Source organism: Podarcis tiliguerta, assembly GCF_965153285.1.
Source record: "Podarcis tiliguerta genome assembly, chromosome: 14".
NCBI lineage: Eukaryota > Metazoa > Chordata > Lepidosauria > Squamata > Lacertidae > Podarcis > Podarcis tiliguerta.
In genome coordinates this window covers 15,526,921-15,544,366 of record NC_139547.1, presented here as the reverse complement: position 1 = coordinate 15,544,366, position 17,446 = coordinate 15,526,921, and positions in this window count along the sequence as shown.

Sequence of the window (17,446 nt, the reverse complement as noted above, 5' to 3'; positions counted from 1 at the left end):
ATCAATAGCTTCAATTTTTCCAAATTCTTGCAGGCCTTATGTACCTCTTAAGTAGATTTTATGTTGATATTGTATTTATCACACAGGAAGCCAAATACAGAATTAAAGTGGTACCTTGATTCTCAAACTTAATCCGTTCCAGAAGTCCGTTCCAAAGTGTTCCAAAACCAAGGTGTGCTTTCCCATAGAAAGTAATGCAAAATGGATTAATCTGTTCCAATTTAAAAACAACCCCTAAAACAGCAGTTTAACATGGATTTTACTATCTAATGAGACCATTGATCCATAAAATGAAAGCAATAAACAATGTACTGCAGTCGCACAATCAATCAATAGCTGAACTGGGTTCCACACAGTCACAAAAACAAAAAAAAGCCGCAAAAACAAAAACGCAAAATAAATAGCAAAAACAGACAGACCTCAGCATAACACTGAAGTGTGTTAAACAGAAGTGTGGCACTCAAATCGGAAGTGTAGTACTCAAATTGGGGCGTAACACTAAAAATGGAGCACATTCAGCTTCCCAAAAAATTCACAAACCGGAACACTTACTTCCGGGTTTGCAGTGTTTGGGTTCCAAGTTGTTTGAATACCAAGGCGTTTGAGAACCAAGGTACCACTGTATATTGTTGTACCTGTTGGAATCTCTCTTCAACTAGTGTCAGAAAGTTCTTCCTGATGCTTAGTTACATTTCCTGTAACTTGAATCCATTGTTCTGAATCCTACCCTCTGGAGCAAGAGAAAACAAGCTTGCTCCATCTTCCATGTCACAATCTTTTTGATATTTGAAGATGGCTGTCATATTTCCTCTCACAGTGCCTTGGCTCCTAGGCCAGACTGGTGGAGCTTCCTGTGGGCGTGCTACAGGTGAGCCATAGCCCCTTACCCCTTTTGCACCTTGCCCCGGGCCCTGGCGACCTATGCTATGCCACTGGCTCCCACAGTTCTTTGGGGGAAGCCATAACTGTTTCAAGTGGGATCATAGCACTTTAAATGCATGGTGTGGATGTGGGCATAGATTGCTTGCTAATAGGTTCCTTGCAGTTAGAAAACTCCATGGCTGGTGGCAGCAACGATTCTGATTACCAGTTGCTGGAAACTGCAGAAGGGGGAGGTTGTCTTGGTAGCCTTCTGGCTAAGCACCCCTCTTCTAAGGAAATGAGTACTGCTCTGGCTGTTCCTGATTCTTGCATGTTTAGAGCATGGTTCCTATTGGAGAGTGAGTGTGGGGTTTTCCTTTCCATATTGATGGCAGGATACGCCTGGATTGAGAACGGTTCTGTGACTGTAGGCACACCCCTTACGTGTGCAAAAATGCATATATTGGGGGGGGGAAGCGTGCATAAAAATGCATATATTCATGAAAAAAACAACACCAAATTGCATTATATTAGAGGACTTCGGTTTTCAAAAATGTGTACATCAGGAGAAATTGCATACAAAAATGTGTCTATTGGGGGGAAATTTCACACAATTATGTGGATGAATTTTCAGGAGGACTTTTTGAAAATCGCAAATTGTTGTGCAAATGTGGGAAAACAGGACTTAAGATTGGAAAAAATGAGAAATGGGGAGAAACAAAAAATGACAAACTTGCCCACCCCTAATCTACAGCCATCCCTGAAATGATGATTCAGGACCGCTTGATAACCTTTTGCAGATCAGATAGTTCCCAAAGTTTAAACATTGCCCCCACCCGGGAAAACTGCTTTCCTCTTGATCTGCCATGAACCTTTGGAATGTTTACTGTGCATTTTTGCACAATGAGTGAACTTTAACATTGAATAAGGGTGGCATGCAGCTGGAATCTGGCTCTTAACAGTACGTACAGTAGACAGCAGTGCTCCTTTGTGAACTTGTACAGTCGTACCTTGGCTGTCAAACGAAATCAATTCCGGAAGTCCGTTCGACTTCCAAAAATGTTCGAAAACCAAGGCATGGCTTCTGATTGGCTGCAGGGGCTTCCTACACTCAATCGGAAGCCGCGGGAGCCGCGTCGGACATTCGTTCATAAATTGGAACACCCAAACAGATGAGTACAAAGGCATTTGACAAACAAGGTACAACTGTACAGTGGTACCTCGGGTTAAGTACCTAATTCATTCCGGAGGTCTGTTCTTAACCTGAAACGGTTTAACCTAAAGCACCACTTTAGCTAATGGGGCCTCCCACTGCTGCCATGCTGCCGGAGCACGATTTCTGTTCTCATCCAGAAGCAAAGTTCTTAACCCAAGGTACTATTTCTGGGTTAGCAGAGTCTGTAACCTGAAGTGTATGTAACCTGAAGCATATGTAACCCGAGGTACCACTGTATATAGTCTGTGGGTGCTTCTGAACCCAGCTGGAGTTCCAAGTAGCCTCAATGTCGAAAAGTGCTTCTTTATCAACTGCGGCTGGTATAACAGCTATGACTGTTCTCGGACCAGGAAAGTTTGCCCTCAGTAGCTCAGGCATGGCTGACTTAAAAACTGGATTACTGCAATGCACTCTATGTGGGACCTCCCTTGAGCACACTGGAGAGCCAGTGTGGTGTAGTGGTTAAGAGCGGTAGACTCGTAATCTGGTGAACTGGGTTCGCTTCCCCGCTCCTCCACATGCAGCTGCTGGGTGACCTTGGGCCAGTCACACTTCTCTGAAGTCTCTCAGCCCCACTCACCTCACAGAGTGTTTGTTGTGGGGGAGGAAGGGAAAGGAGAATGTTAGCCGCTTTGAGACTCCTTAGGGCAGTGATAAAGCGGGATATAAAATCCAAACTCTTCTTCTAAGAGAGAAAGAGTGACTGGCTGAAGTTCACCTCTCAATCTTCATGGCTCAGAAGGAATTCCAGCCAGGTCTCCCAAGTTCTCGCCCACCCTATTCATTGCATCCCACTGTCCCTCTGATTGCTCTGCCTCCAGGAAAGAAAGAAGAGGCGTTAGTAAAATAAATGAGTGTTCTGTCCACCACAGGGTTTATGTTTATTTTACATACCCAATTAAAGCAAGAGCCTCCATGGGTGAAAACACACTTGTGATATTGATGCCTTGTACAGAAATGCATATTTAAGTCAAGTCTAAATTAATCCCCCCCCCCAGTGGAATATTATTGCCCCAATTCAATGGTGCACTCAGACATCTGCTAAGACTGGGTTAATGGAATTCAGTTGAGAGAATCCTCTATCTTTTATTACTGAAACTGGCATCAGTTGAAAAGAAATTTTAAATAAAGGATTTGGACCATTAAGATTCCTAAAAATTCTAGGTCATTCAACTCAGATAGCCCCAACTTAGGTAATTAATTATTGGCTCAAGGTTAACTCTAAAGGTCCCCCTCTATGCCATCTGCTGGTTTTGAAACTTTGGTTCACCTCTAAGCAACTTGACTGATCAGCTGTTTTTGAAACTTTGGTTCACCTCTAAGCAACTTGACTGATTAGGAAAACTCTGACTCTGCATATGTCTAGGGGCTGTGTGAATTTGCACCAAGAAAAGTTGAACTCTGCAAGTCATATGAAGCATGGACTTGCTTACTTGTCATCATATAGTTTATATTTTACTGCATTACTTCATTTCAAAAAGATCTATATAATTTTCATCATTTATTCTGACTTTGCAAGTCATGGCAAGGGGCAAACAGGTTTGCAGGGCCAGCAGAATCACGGTGCTAAATAACACATTTAAATTCAAGCAATTCTGTCCTCTAGTGCAACTGTCCTGAGCATACGGCTAGGACAAGGGATAAACTCAGTTTGGTTTGCATCTTAATGGGAACCACCTAATTCATATGTGTTTAACCAATACATGAAGGGATACACAATTTTCTTTTCAAATTTGCACTTCTCTGTTTCTCCAGTCAACAATGGGTACAAAAATGCATACATCGGATGAAAATGTGCATAAAGATATAGACATAGCAGAAAAATAAGCAAAATTTTAAGAGCTGGTGGTACAGAAAATTGTTATGGGCCAATTGGCTGCGGCTATAAAGGTCTGTATAGTTAAAGCTATGGTTTTCCCAGTAGTGATGTATGGAAGTGAGAGCTGGACCATAAAGAAGGCTGATCGCCGAAGAATTTATGCTTTTGAATTATGGTGCTGGAGGAGACTCTTGAGAGTCCCATGGACTGCAAGAAGATCAAACCTATCCATTTTTAAGGAAATCAGCCCTGAGTGCTCACTGGAAGGACAGGTCCTGAAGCTGAGGCTCTAATACTTTGGCCACCTCATGAGAAGAGAAGACTCCCTGGAAAAGACCCTGATGTTGGGAAAGATGGAGGGCACAAGGAGAAGGGAACGACAGAGGACAAGATAGTTGGACAGTGTTCTCGAAGCTACCAGCATGAGTTTGACCAAACCGCGGGAGGCAGTGGAAGACAGGAGTGCCTGGCGTGCTCTGGTCCATGAGGTCACGAAGAGTTGGACACGACTAAACAACAACAACAATAGAGTGGTACCTCGGTTTTTTAGCTTCTCAGAAATTGAACGTTTCGGAACCCGAACGCCGAAAACCCTGAAGTAAATGCTTCCGTTTTTGAACACACCTTGGAAGTCGAAAGTCTTCCACTCCATTTCTTTTTTTCAATCTTCTCCATTGACTTTGCTGACCACCCTTTGCACCATGCTTGTCGAATGTTTTGGAAGTCAAATGGTCTTCCGGAACGGATTTTGTTTGACAACCAGGTTGCCACTGTATTTTCTTTTTTAGAATAAAACAGATAATCAGTATTTTATCTCTCACTATTTAAATTTAGACTTGACCGGCTGCAATTTACTCACACGTAAAAGAATCAATCCTCGTTGTTGTTTTTCCTTTTCCTTTTTTGCAGCTGCTGCAGGAACTGTAAAAATCCCCATGCCAAGTATTGAGTCCTCATTTCCAATAATACAAATCCTCTTTCCAAGACATAAGCTTGGCCATTAACTCTCTTGGTGGCCGTTGGCCAGCTGTTATCTCTCAGTCTCGGTTCATTTCAGGCCAACCTTAGATTTAAAAAAAATAAAATAAAATTGGCCACCTGAATGAAAAATGCCTGTTTGCTTAGCTCCTGCAACTCACCTGTATTACCAGCCTTCTTGCCAGGAGGTTGGAAAGTAGACAAATTGAACATCAGTTTTCACAAATGGACCACCTGCCAGGCAGTCAGCAGTGCCTGGATTACAGGTGGAATAAGAGGATCCTGCCCACCTGCAGCTAGGAGATGACCTCCATAGCCATAGCTCCTGTTTTAGAAGGTTCCTAACACAGATGGGACGCGGGTGGCACTGTGGGTAAAAGCCTCAGCACCTAGGGCTTGCCGATCGAAAGGTCGGCGGTTCGAATCCCCGCGGCGGGGTGCGCTCCTGTTGTTCGGTCCCAGCGCCTGCCAACCTAGCAGTTCGAAAGCACTCTTAAGTGCAAGTAGATAAATAGGGACCACTTACTAGCGGGAAGGTAAACAGCGTTTCCGTGTGCAGCTCTGGCTCCCCAGAGCAGCTTTGTCACGCTGGCCACGTGACCTGGAAGTGTCTCCGGACAGCGCTGGCCCCCGGCCTCTTGAGTGAGATGGGCGCACAACCCTAGAGTCTGTCAAGACTGGCCCGTATGGGCAGGGGTACCTTTACCTTTAACACAGTGGTACTTTGGTTCTCAAACTTAATCCGTTTCGGAAGTCCGTTCCAAAACCAAAGCGTTCCAAAACCAAGGTGGGCTTTCCTATAGAAAGTAATGCAAAATGGATTAATCCGTTCCAGACTTTTGAAAACAACTCCTAAAACAGCAGTTTAACATGAATTTTGCTATCTAACCAGACCATCGATCCATAAAATGAAAGCAATAAACAACGTACTGCAGTCACACAATCAATCAATCAGTAGCTGAACCGGGTTCCACACAGTCACAAAAACAAAAGAAAAGAGCCGCAAAAAACAAAAATGCGAAATAAATAGCAAAAACAGACAGACCTCAGCATAACACTCAAAACGGAAGTGTGGCACTCCAATCGGAGGCGTAACACTAAAAATGGAGCACATTCAGCTTCCAAAAAAAGTTTACAAACCAGAACACTTACTTCCAGGTTTGCAGTGTTTGGGTTCCAAGTTGTTTGAGTACCAAGGCGTTTGAGAACCAAGGTACCAATGTACTCAGAGGGGAGCTAGGGTAGAGTTCATAGATAACATTAAGTGCCTGCCCCCAATAATTCCAGCAGGAAAAGATTAGCCTATAAACTAATGTCTGTTCTAAAGAATCATGTGAACCCCAAGTCACATCGACACCATGCATTTAAAGCGCATGGCTTCCCCCAAAGCATTCTGGGAACTGTAGTTTACATCTCATAGCTACAATTCCTAGCCCCCTTAATAAACTACAGTTCCCATTATTCTTCGGAGGAAGTCATATGTGTTAAATGTACTTCAAATGCGTACCTGTGACATTTATCCTAGAAATCAGAGTGGGTCGGGGGATGCAAGCAAGAGCGAACATGTTAAAAGTTGATAAAATTATGGCATGGACTGGAGAAAGTGGATTGTAAAATTCTCGCACAACACTACAAATTGAGGCCATCCAATGAAATCAAGGGGAAGTATATTCTGGAAAGGGAAAAATTCACATTTGGAACAACAACCAAAAGGTTGGCTCTTGAGGTTATCTGCCCAGCTACAGATTCCCTTATGGCCCCATAAGTGAGCCACAGATCACTGAGCACACAGAACACTTTATAATGCTAGGATAAATGCTGTCAGTGCAACATACCTAACCTGTGTGATGATGAACCAGTTTAACTTATATCCTTCCCTGAAATTGTTGAGCAATAGAGCTCAAAATTCAATTTCTTCCACTCCACTGACCACCAGCTTTTGTCAGTTATTTAATCTGAGCTATGTTTTGAGAACACCCAGAAGAAGAATCCGCTTTGAAGAACTTAGAAGAGTATAATTTTTCATAGTGACGGATCTAAAGAAGGGGGAGCTTGGAGGACTTCAATGAAAGTCACAAGCCCCACCCCTGACTCCTCCCACCTTTAGCCAAATTTTGTTCCATATAAGGTAAAGGGACCCTTGACCGTTAAGTCCAGTCGCAGATGACTCTGGGGTTGCGGCGCTCATCTCATTTTATTGGCCGAGGGAGCCAGCATTTGTCTGCAGGCAGCTTCCGGGTCATGTGGCCAGCATGACTAAGCTGCTTCTAGCGAACCAGAGCAACGCACAGAAACGCCGTTTACCTTCCTGCCGGAGCGGTACCTATTTATCTACTTGCGCTTTGACATTCTTTCAAACTGCTAGGGTGGCAGGAGCTGGAACAGAGCAATGGGAGCTCACCCCGTCAAGGGGATCCAAACCGCCAACCTTCTTATCGGCAAGCCCTAGGCTCTGTGGCTTAGACCACAGCGCCACCCAGGTCCCCTTGTTCTCCATATATCCTTATAAAAATAGTAGCTGAGAGGACCATAAGTGAGAGATGAGCCTCTTCTGGACCCCTGTACTTCAAGCTCTGTCAACCAAGCAAAGAAATTGTAGTTGGTGAGTTCTCCAGCCTTCACCAGTTATTCAAAACCTGCCACCTCTAAATAAAATTTGTATTCATTGCATCAGAAAACCGAATGGAGGAAAAAGATTCAGCATGCGACAGGGATGGGAATCTGTGGCTCTTCCAGATGTTTCTGTACTAACAGCATCCCTCAGCCTTGGCTGTGCTGGCTGAGCACATCAGAGCTGTAGTCCAATAAGACCTCTCCTCCTCCCAGAAGAACTGCCAACACTGGAAGAATGGAGAATGAAGATGATGGACTTTGCAGAACTGGATAGAATGACAGGAAGAATTCGAAATCGACGAGATCAGAGATTTACTAAAGAATGGGAACAATTCTCAGAATATATGCATAATTTAAGTGAAAAACAAATAACGCTTGTAACTTTTAATGAAGCTTTGTAAAAAAGAAAGATTAAAATTGGAGTGAAACAAGATTTAATTTACAAATTAGATGAGATTTTAGAAATGTGTGGGAAATTAAGAAGGGAAGGAGTACCAGCCAAGTTGAGGGAAGTCAAAAAGTGAGAATGGTTTTAAAAAATTGTATGAATTGTATCAATTTGTTTTATTTGTAAACTGAATAAAAATTATATTGAAAAAAAAAGACCTCTCCACCTCTCATAGGGGAGGAGTTGTGAGCGGGAGCAGCAGGGAGGCATATTTGGCTGCCTGCTTCTGATTGCCTCTGCTGCCGCGGCCAAGCCTTTCAGCCGGCCAATAGGGCCAGCTGGTGGGCAGGGTTTCGCTGCATATAAACAGCCACACGGCAGCGCTCTGACCCCAGTCGGTTCCTGCTTGCATCGGATCTCCCCGTAGCCGTCAATGTTTCCCTTTTTTAAAGGGAAATTCCCTTATTCCGAATAGAATTCCTCGCAAGAAAAGGGAAAAGTTAACCGCTATGGATCTCCCACCCTCCCTCCCTTTTAGGTCAGCTGCCTCTGCATATTGACCTTGCTATAGACTTCGGTTGGTTGCCTTGTCACAACTTTTTTGGTATTGGCAGTTAGGCATTGGAATATATGTACCGTGTTGGAGGATTGGGTATGGCCATCATCTACCCCTCCTCTTTTGGGTATTCCATTTAAGGAATCCGGCGATCGTGGATCCTGCCCGATGCCCTGCTAGTGGCTAGGGCCATGGCACGACCCCCGGTGACATCATGGGGAAGCTTCCAATTGGATTTGCATCAACAAGCTCCTCCCACTGGTTGTTAACCCTGAAATGACTCTCCGCTGAGCGGGGTGGAGTCATGTATTACTGTTTATCCAATGCCTAAGCCAATACCACGCACATGCTATAACCAATAAAGTTGTGGCTGCCTTGCCGTGGCGAAGGGGCTTGAATAACTCCGAGAAGCTATGAGCTATGCCATGCAGGGCCACCCAAGACAGACAGGTCATAGTGGAGAGTTTTGACCAAACGTGATCCACCTGGAACAGGAACTGGCAAACCACTCCAGTATCCCTGCCAAGAAAACTCCATGGACAGACAATATGGAAGTGAGAGCTGGACCATAAAGAAGGCTGATCACCGAAGAATTGATGCTTTTGAATTCTGGTGCTGGAGGAGACTCTTGAGAGTCCCATGGACTGCAAGGAAATCAAACCTATCATTTCTTAAGGAAATCAGCCCTGAGTGCTCACTGGAAGGACAGATCCTGAAGCTGAGGCTCCAATACTTTGGCCACCTCATGAGAAGAGAAGACTCCCTGGAAAAGACCCTGATGTTGGGAAAGATGGAGGGCACAAGGAGAAGGGAATGACAGAGGACGAGATGGTTGGACAGTGTTCTCGAAGCTACCAGCATGAGTTTGACCCAACTGCGGGAGGCAGTGGAAGACAGGAGTGCCTGGTGTGCTCTGGTCCATGGAGTCACGAAGAGTCGGACACGACTAAACGACTAAACAACAACAATTTTGCCCATTAACCTAAAATAATGTGTCTTTATAAAACAGGAGTGCCTGGCGTGCTCTGGTCAATCAGGTCACGAAGAGTCGGACACGACTAAACGACTAAACAACAACAACAATGTGTCTTTGTGTCTTATTTTAATCCCATGCGGGTGGCGGGTCCTCGACTCACAATATCTGGAAGCTGCCACATTCACTACTCCTAGACTAGAGTGAGTGACAGCAGTTCTTCGCGGTTCCAGCTTTTCCAAGTCCTCTCAGGGATTTTTTGCTCCATAAGACTCATTTTTCCCTCCTGAAAAGTAAGGGGAAATGTGTGTGCGTCTTATGGAGCGAATGCAGGCTGTGCAGCTATCACAGAAGCCAGAACAGCAAGAGGGATTGCTGCTTTCACTGCGCAGCGATCCCTCTTGCTGTTCTGGCTTTTGAGATTCAGAATATTTTTTTTCTTGTTTTCCTCCTCCAAAAACCAGGTGCGTCTTGTGGTCTGGTGTGCCTTATAGAGCGAAAAATATGGTACGTACAAATCCTGTGCTCTGTTACTGAGCTATGTTCCTGTCTTCCAAATGGGGCGTACTTCCTTCTGTGTCAATACACTCCAGTCCATGCCGTCAGTGGTTCTAATACGTGACATCTTACACTCTGCTATTTTGAAAGGGAGTACAGTGCTGAGTAGTGAAAGGCACGGATGTTTCGGGAAGCTGCTCTCTGGGATATATTTCATTCATACCAACATTCCTTCGAGAGCTTGCTGCTCACAGCATGGGTAGAAGAGAAGCCCGCCAGCTGCGGTTTCCAGTGGCCCAGATTGTAAGAACAATATTCTCAAGTCACAAATGCTAAGCAGAACTGGGGAGACTTGCAATAGCACACATTTTTTTTGTATGCACGCTCTTTGCAGGAAAGACACTGGGCCTGCCAGCTGCAGGCAGCTCAGCCTTTCCAGTTTGCCACGTAGTTTTTTAAAAAGTATTTTAAAAAAACCAAATATTTTTTTTATCTCATTCACGATGAACCCGAGCTGAGAATTGCAGATGGGTTGCTAACAGCATAGCATCGTGTGTGCACTCGGGATTTAATGGGCAACGTGTAATATTCCCTGAAAAAATAAAAGGGTCTTTGGTGTTCTTGCATCTATGTGCATTGGGACTTGTGTACATGGTGCAAGATGCTATTGGGCTGTATCCTGCGCTCTCTGTCTGCTTGCCTGGGGCTGCTTGCACTAGCAGACGGGTGAGTTTTAACGTTACACAACAGCATAGCTGTCAACGTTTCCCCCCCCCCCCAAAAAATTCTCTTTTTTATAAACTTTTTTTATTCAAAATTAAAACAAAACATATTATCCAGAAACATATCATCCTTATTCCCCCCCATTCCCCCCCCCCCACAAAACCCACACAAACCCACCTCCCAGCTTCCCTCAGTTCCGGTCTTTGATTTCTCTAAGAACGCTGTTTTCTGCATGTTTCCCTTTTTTAAAGGGAAATTCCTTTATTCTGAATAGGATTCCTCGCAAGAAAAGGGAAAAGTTGACAGCTATGCAACAGAGGGATCCAGCGCTACAGTTGTGCTAGTAGAAACTCATCAGGCAGCAAATCGCCCCATCTCTTGTGCCGCGAAGCAACCAGTAACTTGCCTATGCATTCTCCTGCACAACAATTTTGGCTGAAAGATAAAGAAGCCTATGAAAGGAAAGCAGGAGCGGCTTTGAAGTTGCCCATCAAAGGTCAACAGCAGCTGGGCAGCAGAATGAGCAGGGACACAGGTCACCTAGTCATAATTTTCCCGGCTACGACGGCAGGACCTACTTCACTCCTATCTAAATTATGCTAGTAATTTCTAAATTTGAAAATATACATATATGAATTGGTGCGTGCATATTTTATGCAGATGTGAGTTCCCTTTTCGTTATCTTCTTTGGCAAAGTATTTCCTCTTTTTGGAAATAAACAAAATCAGGCTTAGATACAGCATTCTGCTTCTAGGCAGCTTACTTCTCGCGGCTTCAAAACATGCTATGTTCGTTACTCAGAGTTACGGTATATGTATGACATTAATGACTTATACGAAATATAGTGCAATAAAAAAAAATCCAGTTAGGCGCCATGTACTTCTGGATGACCCAGACATGTATGTACGTATGTATACATGTACATACATACATACATACATACATGTGTAGCCAAAGCTAGCTCTTTAAATATTATGTCCCATCCGTGGAAGCCATGACTGTTTAAGGTAGCATTATACTGTTGCAGACATCACCTTGCTGACAAAGGTCCGTATAGTCAAAGCTATGGTTTTCCCAGTAGTGATGTATGGAAGTGAGAGCTGGACCATAAAGAAGGCTGTTCACTGAATCATAGAATCATAGAATCATAGAGTTGGAAGAGACCACAAGGGTCATCGAGTCCAACCCCCTGCCAAGCAGGAAACACCATCAGAGCACTCCTGACATATGGCTGTCAAGCCTCTGCTTAAAGACGTCCAAAGAAGGAGACTCCACCACACTCCTTGGCAGCAAATTCCACTGTCGAACAGCTCTTACTGTCAGGAAGTTCTTCCTAATGTTTAGGTGGAATCTTCTTTCTTGTAGTTTGGATCCATTGCTCCTTGTCCGCTTCTCTGGAGCAGCAGAAAACAACCTTTCTCCCTCCTCTATGTGACATCCTTTTATATATTTGAACATGGCTATCATATCACCCCTTAACCTCCTCTTCTCCAGGCTAAACATGCCCAGCTCCCTTAGCCGTTCCTCATAAGGCATCGTTTCCAGGCCTTTGACCATTTTGGTTGCCCTCCTCTGGACACGTTCCAGTTTGTCAGTGTCCTTCTTGAACTGTGGTGCCCAGAACTGGACACAGTACTCCAGGTGAGGTCTGACCAGAGCAGAATACAGTGGCAGTATAACTTCCCTTGATCTAGATGCTATACTCCTGTTGATGCAGCCCAGAATTGCATTGGCTTTTTTAGCTGCCGCGTCACACTGTTGGCTCATGTCAAGTTTGTGGTCAACCAAGACTCCTAGATCCTTTTCACATGTACTGCTCTCAAGCCAGGTGTCACCCATCTTGTATTTGTGCCTCTCATTTTTTTTGCCCAAGTGCAATACTTTACATTTCTCCCTGTTAAAATTCATCTTGTTTGTTTTGGCCCAGTTCTCTAACCTGTCAAGGTCGTTTTGAAGTGTGATCCTGTCCTCTGGGGTGTTAGCCACCCCTCCCAGTTTGGTGTCATCTGCAAATTTGATCAGGATGCCCTTGAGTCCATCATCCAAGTCGTTGATAAAGATGTTGAATAAGACCGGGCCCAAGACAGAACCCTGTGACACCCCACTAGTCACTCTTCTCCAGGATGAAGAGGAACCATTGATGAGCACCCTTTGGGTCCGGTCAGTCAGCCAGTTACAAATCCACTGAGTGGTAGCATAGTCAAGACCGCATTTTACCAGCTTCTTTACAAGAATATCATGGGGCACCTTGTCAAATGCCTTGCTGAAATCAAGGTAGACTACATCCACTGCGTTCCCTTCATCTACCAGGCTTGTAATTCTGTCAAAAAATGAGATCAGGTTAGTCTGACATGACTTATTTTTCAGAAATCCATGCTGACTATTGGTGATCACAGCATTCCTTTCTAGGTGCTCACAGATTGTTTGCTTAATGATCTGCTCCAGAATCTTCCCTGGTATTGATGTCAGACTGACTGGGCGGTAATTATTTGGGTCCTCTCTTTTCCCCTTTTTGAAAATAGGGACAACATTTGCCCTCCTCCTGAAGAATTGATGCTTTTGAATTATGGTGCTGGAGGAGACTCTTGAGAGTCCCATGGACTGCAAGAAGATCCAACCTATCCATTCTGAAGGAAATCTGCTTTCGGCAACAGTGTTTTGCAGACTGCAATTGTTTCGCTGATGATTTGTTAATCATTCTATATGATTTACACTGTGTTTGTGATGTTCTGTTATTTTCTATCATGTTAGCCTTGTATTGGGAAATTTTTAATGTTTGGTGTTTTAGTATGTTCTGATATATGCTGTGAGCTGCTCAGAGTGGCTGGGGAAACCTAGCCAGATGGGCGGGGTATAAATAACAAAATTGTTGTTATTGTTGTTTATTTGTAAACTGCTTTTGGATTCATTTGAATGAAAAGCAACATAGAAATACAGTGGATGCTCAGGTTGCGAATGCGATCTGTGCAGGATGCACATTCGCAACCCGCAGCGTCCACAACCTGAAGTGGTGCGTCTGCGCCACTGTATTCTGCTCTGGTCAGACCTCACCTGGAGTACTGTGTCTGGTTCTGGGCACCACAGTTCAAGAAGGACACTGACAAACTGGAACGTGTCCAGAGGAGGGCAACCAAAATGGTCAAAGGCCTGGAAACGATGCCTTATGAGGAACGGCTAAGGGAGCTGGGCATGTTTAGCCTGGAGAAGAGGAGGTTAAGGGGTGATATGATAGCCATGTTCAAATATATAAAAGGATGTCACATAGAGGAGGGAGAAAGGTTGTTTTCTGCTGCTCCAGACAAGCGGACACGGAGCAATGGATCCAAACTACAAGAAAGAAGATTCCACCTAAACATTAGGAAGAACTTCCTGACAGTAAGAGCTGTTTGACAGTGGAATTTGCTGCCAAGGAGTGTGGTGGAGTCTCCTTCTTTGGACGTCTTTAAGCAGAGGCTTGACAACCATATGTCAGGAGTGCTCTGATGGTGTTTCCTGCTTGGCAGGGGGTTGGACTCGATGGCCCTTGTGGTCTCTTCCAACTCAATGATTCTATGATTCTATGCGCACACATGGGTTGTGATTCGGTGCTTCTGCACATGCGCAAACCCGATTTAGCACTTCTGCGCATGTGCGACCGCCGAAACCCGGAAGTAACCGGTTCCGGTACTTCCAGGTTTCGGCGGTCCATAACACACAAAAATGCAACCTGAAGCATCTGTAACCCGAGGTATGACTGTATAATGAATCAAATCGAATTATGGTTAATCTTAATTTTCAATAATAAAAAAGCAATGATTACTTGCTGTGTTTCATATATTTATAATAAAATTACAATTACTAATTGATAATAAATGTTAGTAATTTTTTTAATAAGTTGATCAGGTCTGGCAGCTGAATCTTATTTCAACACTAGTGTCGGGGCAATATTCTCCCGAAGGCAGAAGCCTAAGGGGCCACAGGACAAATCAGTGCCATTCCTAGCACGGTCAAACCTCTGTTCCCAAACACCTCCGTTATTGTATGTTTCGGCTCCCCAATGCTGAAAACCCGGAAGTAAATGCTCCAGTTTTGGAACGTTTTTCGGAACCCAAACACCTGACATGGCTTCTGCTTGAGTGCAAGAAGCTCTTGCAACCAATCAGAAGCCGCACCTCGGTTGTCGAACGTTTCGGAAGTCGAACGGTCTTCCGGAACGGACTACGTGCCACAACTGAGGTTTGACTCACAGCCTAATGGCAGGTCTTAGCCCCATCTCTCTCTAACTCTCAGTCCTTTTGCAGCCTGTCCACACTGTGGGTACCATTAGCCAATGGGAATGACTGCTGGCCTGGTCTGAAGACTGCCACATCCCTGTAGCAATCTCCTCCGAAAAAGGGAGAATGTGGGCCCTAGGCCAGGAATCTAAGCCCAAGTTCAAATCATGAGGCAGGCATGTATGTTTCACATGACAGTAGAGAAATACTATCGTGAGGTTGAGGAGGGGGAAAGAGATCGAAACGGCAGCAGCCTCTAGAGTTTCTGCAACAGATATGCTGCATTCAAAGCCACTTTCTTCTAGGAAGAGCTCTGGGTGGCTATAAATCACCTGAAATCCAATGCATGTTAAAAATAACGTGAATGTCTTTAGCCTTCTGTGGTCTCCAAGACATACAATATGGCAAGGACCCCCACAACCGAGCCAATTATGGAGCAGGAACAAGTAAGACGTCGAGGTCAGAGAATACCTAGGCACAAACTTTAACAAGCGGTAGGAAAAAATCACTACACACTCCTCATAACCCTGAGCGGTAAGAAGTCCAGCGGCAGTCTGGCAAGGTTTTATTCCCTTTTCCATTAAACTTAGGGTGCCTTCTGAAGTACGGTACTTAATGGGTTGCCGTTTTATCAATGTAGACATTTGTAAAAAGTTTGTTTATGACATTGTGCTATTTTGCAAAGCATGTGCTTGTATTTTCATAAAAACAACTTTTTTAAAGCCCCACCTTCCCATTCTAAATCAGAAGCCTCAAAGCATTTCGCATGTTTAATCAAAGTAATAAAAATATATTATTACTTGTCAGCTTAATCATACTGTTATGAGTTTGGGTTGGGGGGTATGCAGAGATTTTTCTAACCCCTGGATCAAGCAAGTCTTAAAAATAGCACAGTAATGTTATCAACAACTGTCTTAGCCCTATGCCTTATGCTTGCTTTTCTGTTAATGTATTTAAAAAATAGTTCTTTTGAAACCCTTAATAAAAAATAAAAACAATCTCAAAACAGTGAGCAATTAATAAAACCTCTAACTGCTTCCTGATTTCTTTTTCCAAAGTTTTGCTCTGGGAGGCAATAATGAAGTGTGTGTTGAGTAAACAGAGGAAATAGATTTCTGTTTGGTTTGTTGTTGTTCTAATATTTACTATGAGGGTTTCTGCTTGTAGAGTTGTTCGATGACAGTGTTGCCTAAAGAGAACTGGTGCACTGTAGTCCACGTTCGCTCCCTAGTGGCAAACGAAGGGAGCAATCCAAACCCAATATCTACCAGATCTAGCGAGTTGGAATCCACCAGGACTCCAGCATAGCCCGTCTATTTCTGGCACAGCCGGGCTGCACCAGTGTAAACTCCACATCCCAGCTCAGCAGGAGAATATGCCGTAGCAACTGCCTCATCCCAGCTCAGCCAGGGCTGAGCCAAGACTGAGCTTTTGCCTGCACAAGCCCTGAAGGGGTGTTCCAGGTTGGGAGCACGACGAGGCAAGGGAAACTTACACTGGATTCTAACTCAGTTCTGCTCAGTCACATGAACTGACAACTCAGGGGAACATATGCCAGTAAAAAGGGTGATGTCAATCCAATCTGTTTTAAAGGCTTGTTTTCTTTCTGCCTAAGTTTGGAATGGGACGCAGGTGGCGCTGTGGGTTAAATCACAGAGCCTAGGACTTGCTGATCAGAAGGTCGGTGGTTCGAATCCCCGCGACAGGATGAGCTCCCATTGCTCAGTCCCTGCTCCTGCCAACCTAGCAGTTTGAAAGCACGTCAAAGTGCAAGTAGATAAATAGGTACCGCTCTGGTGGGAAGGTAAACGGCGTTTCCATGCGCTTCTTTGGTTTGCCAGAAGCGGCTTAGTCATGCTGGCCACATGACCTGGAAGCTGTACGCCGGCTCCCTCGGCCAATAAAGCGAGATGAGCGCCGCAACCCCAAAGTCGGTCATGACTGGACCTAATGGCCAGGCGTACCTTTACCTTTTAAGTTTGGAATAATATCAGTTTAACATGAACGAGCATAAAATGCGCAGGCTTTCTATATTTAGGGTTGCTCTGCTGTCTCAAGTGTGTCCATTTTTGGTACATTTCCTACTGCAATTATGGTATGCTACCTTGTTACAGGACTGTCCTTTGTTGCAAGGATTGGACACTCTATTGCACATCCCTGTGCTGAAAGTTTCAATTTTATAAACAACAGAGCATGTGCTTCCACGGTGCCTATATTACAGAGTCATTCGTATTAGCTTCATCTTACTGCATACTCATACCCAGGGTGCACAGGACAATTCTATACCTTCTTGCTGCTTTCAGATACCAACCATGCTACAATATACCGTACATGGTTGCCAGATTCTGCACGGTAGCGCTCAAAATTTGTTGGACGATGACCTGTGTCACAAATTAGATTTTATGACCACATATCAGAGTGCTCTGTAGACTGACAGCTATATATACTAACCGCTTATGCTCTGCCACTCCCATCTAATGTTCCTGACTCTTCGCTTAGACTTTCCTTGCCTCCTTTAGATTTTTATAGACTTTAAATACCTTTTAGTTTTTCAAATCGTTTTTCAGA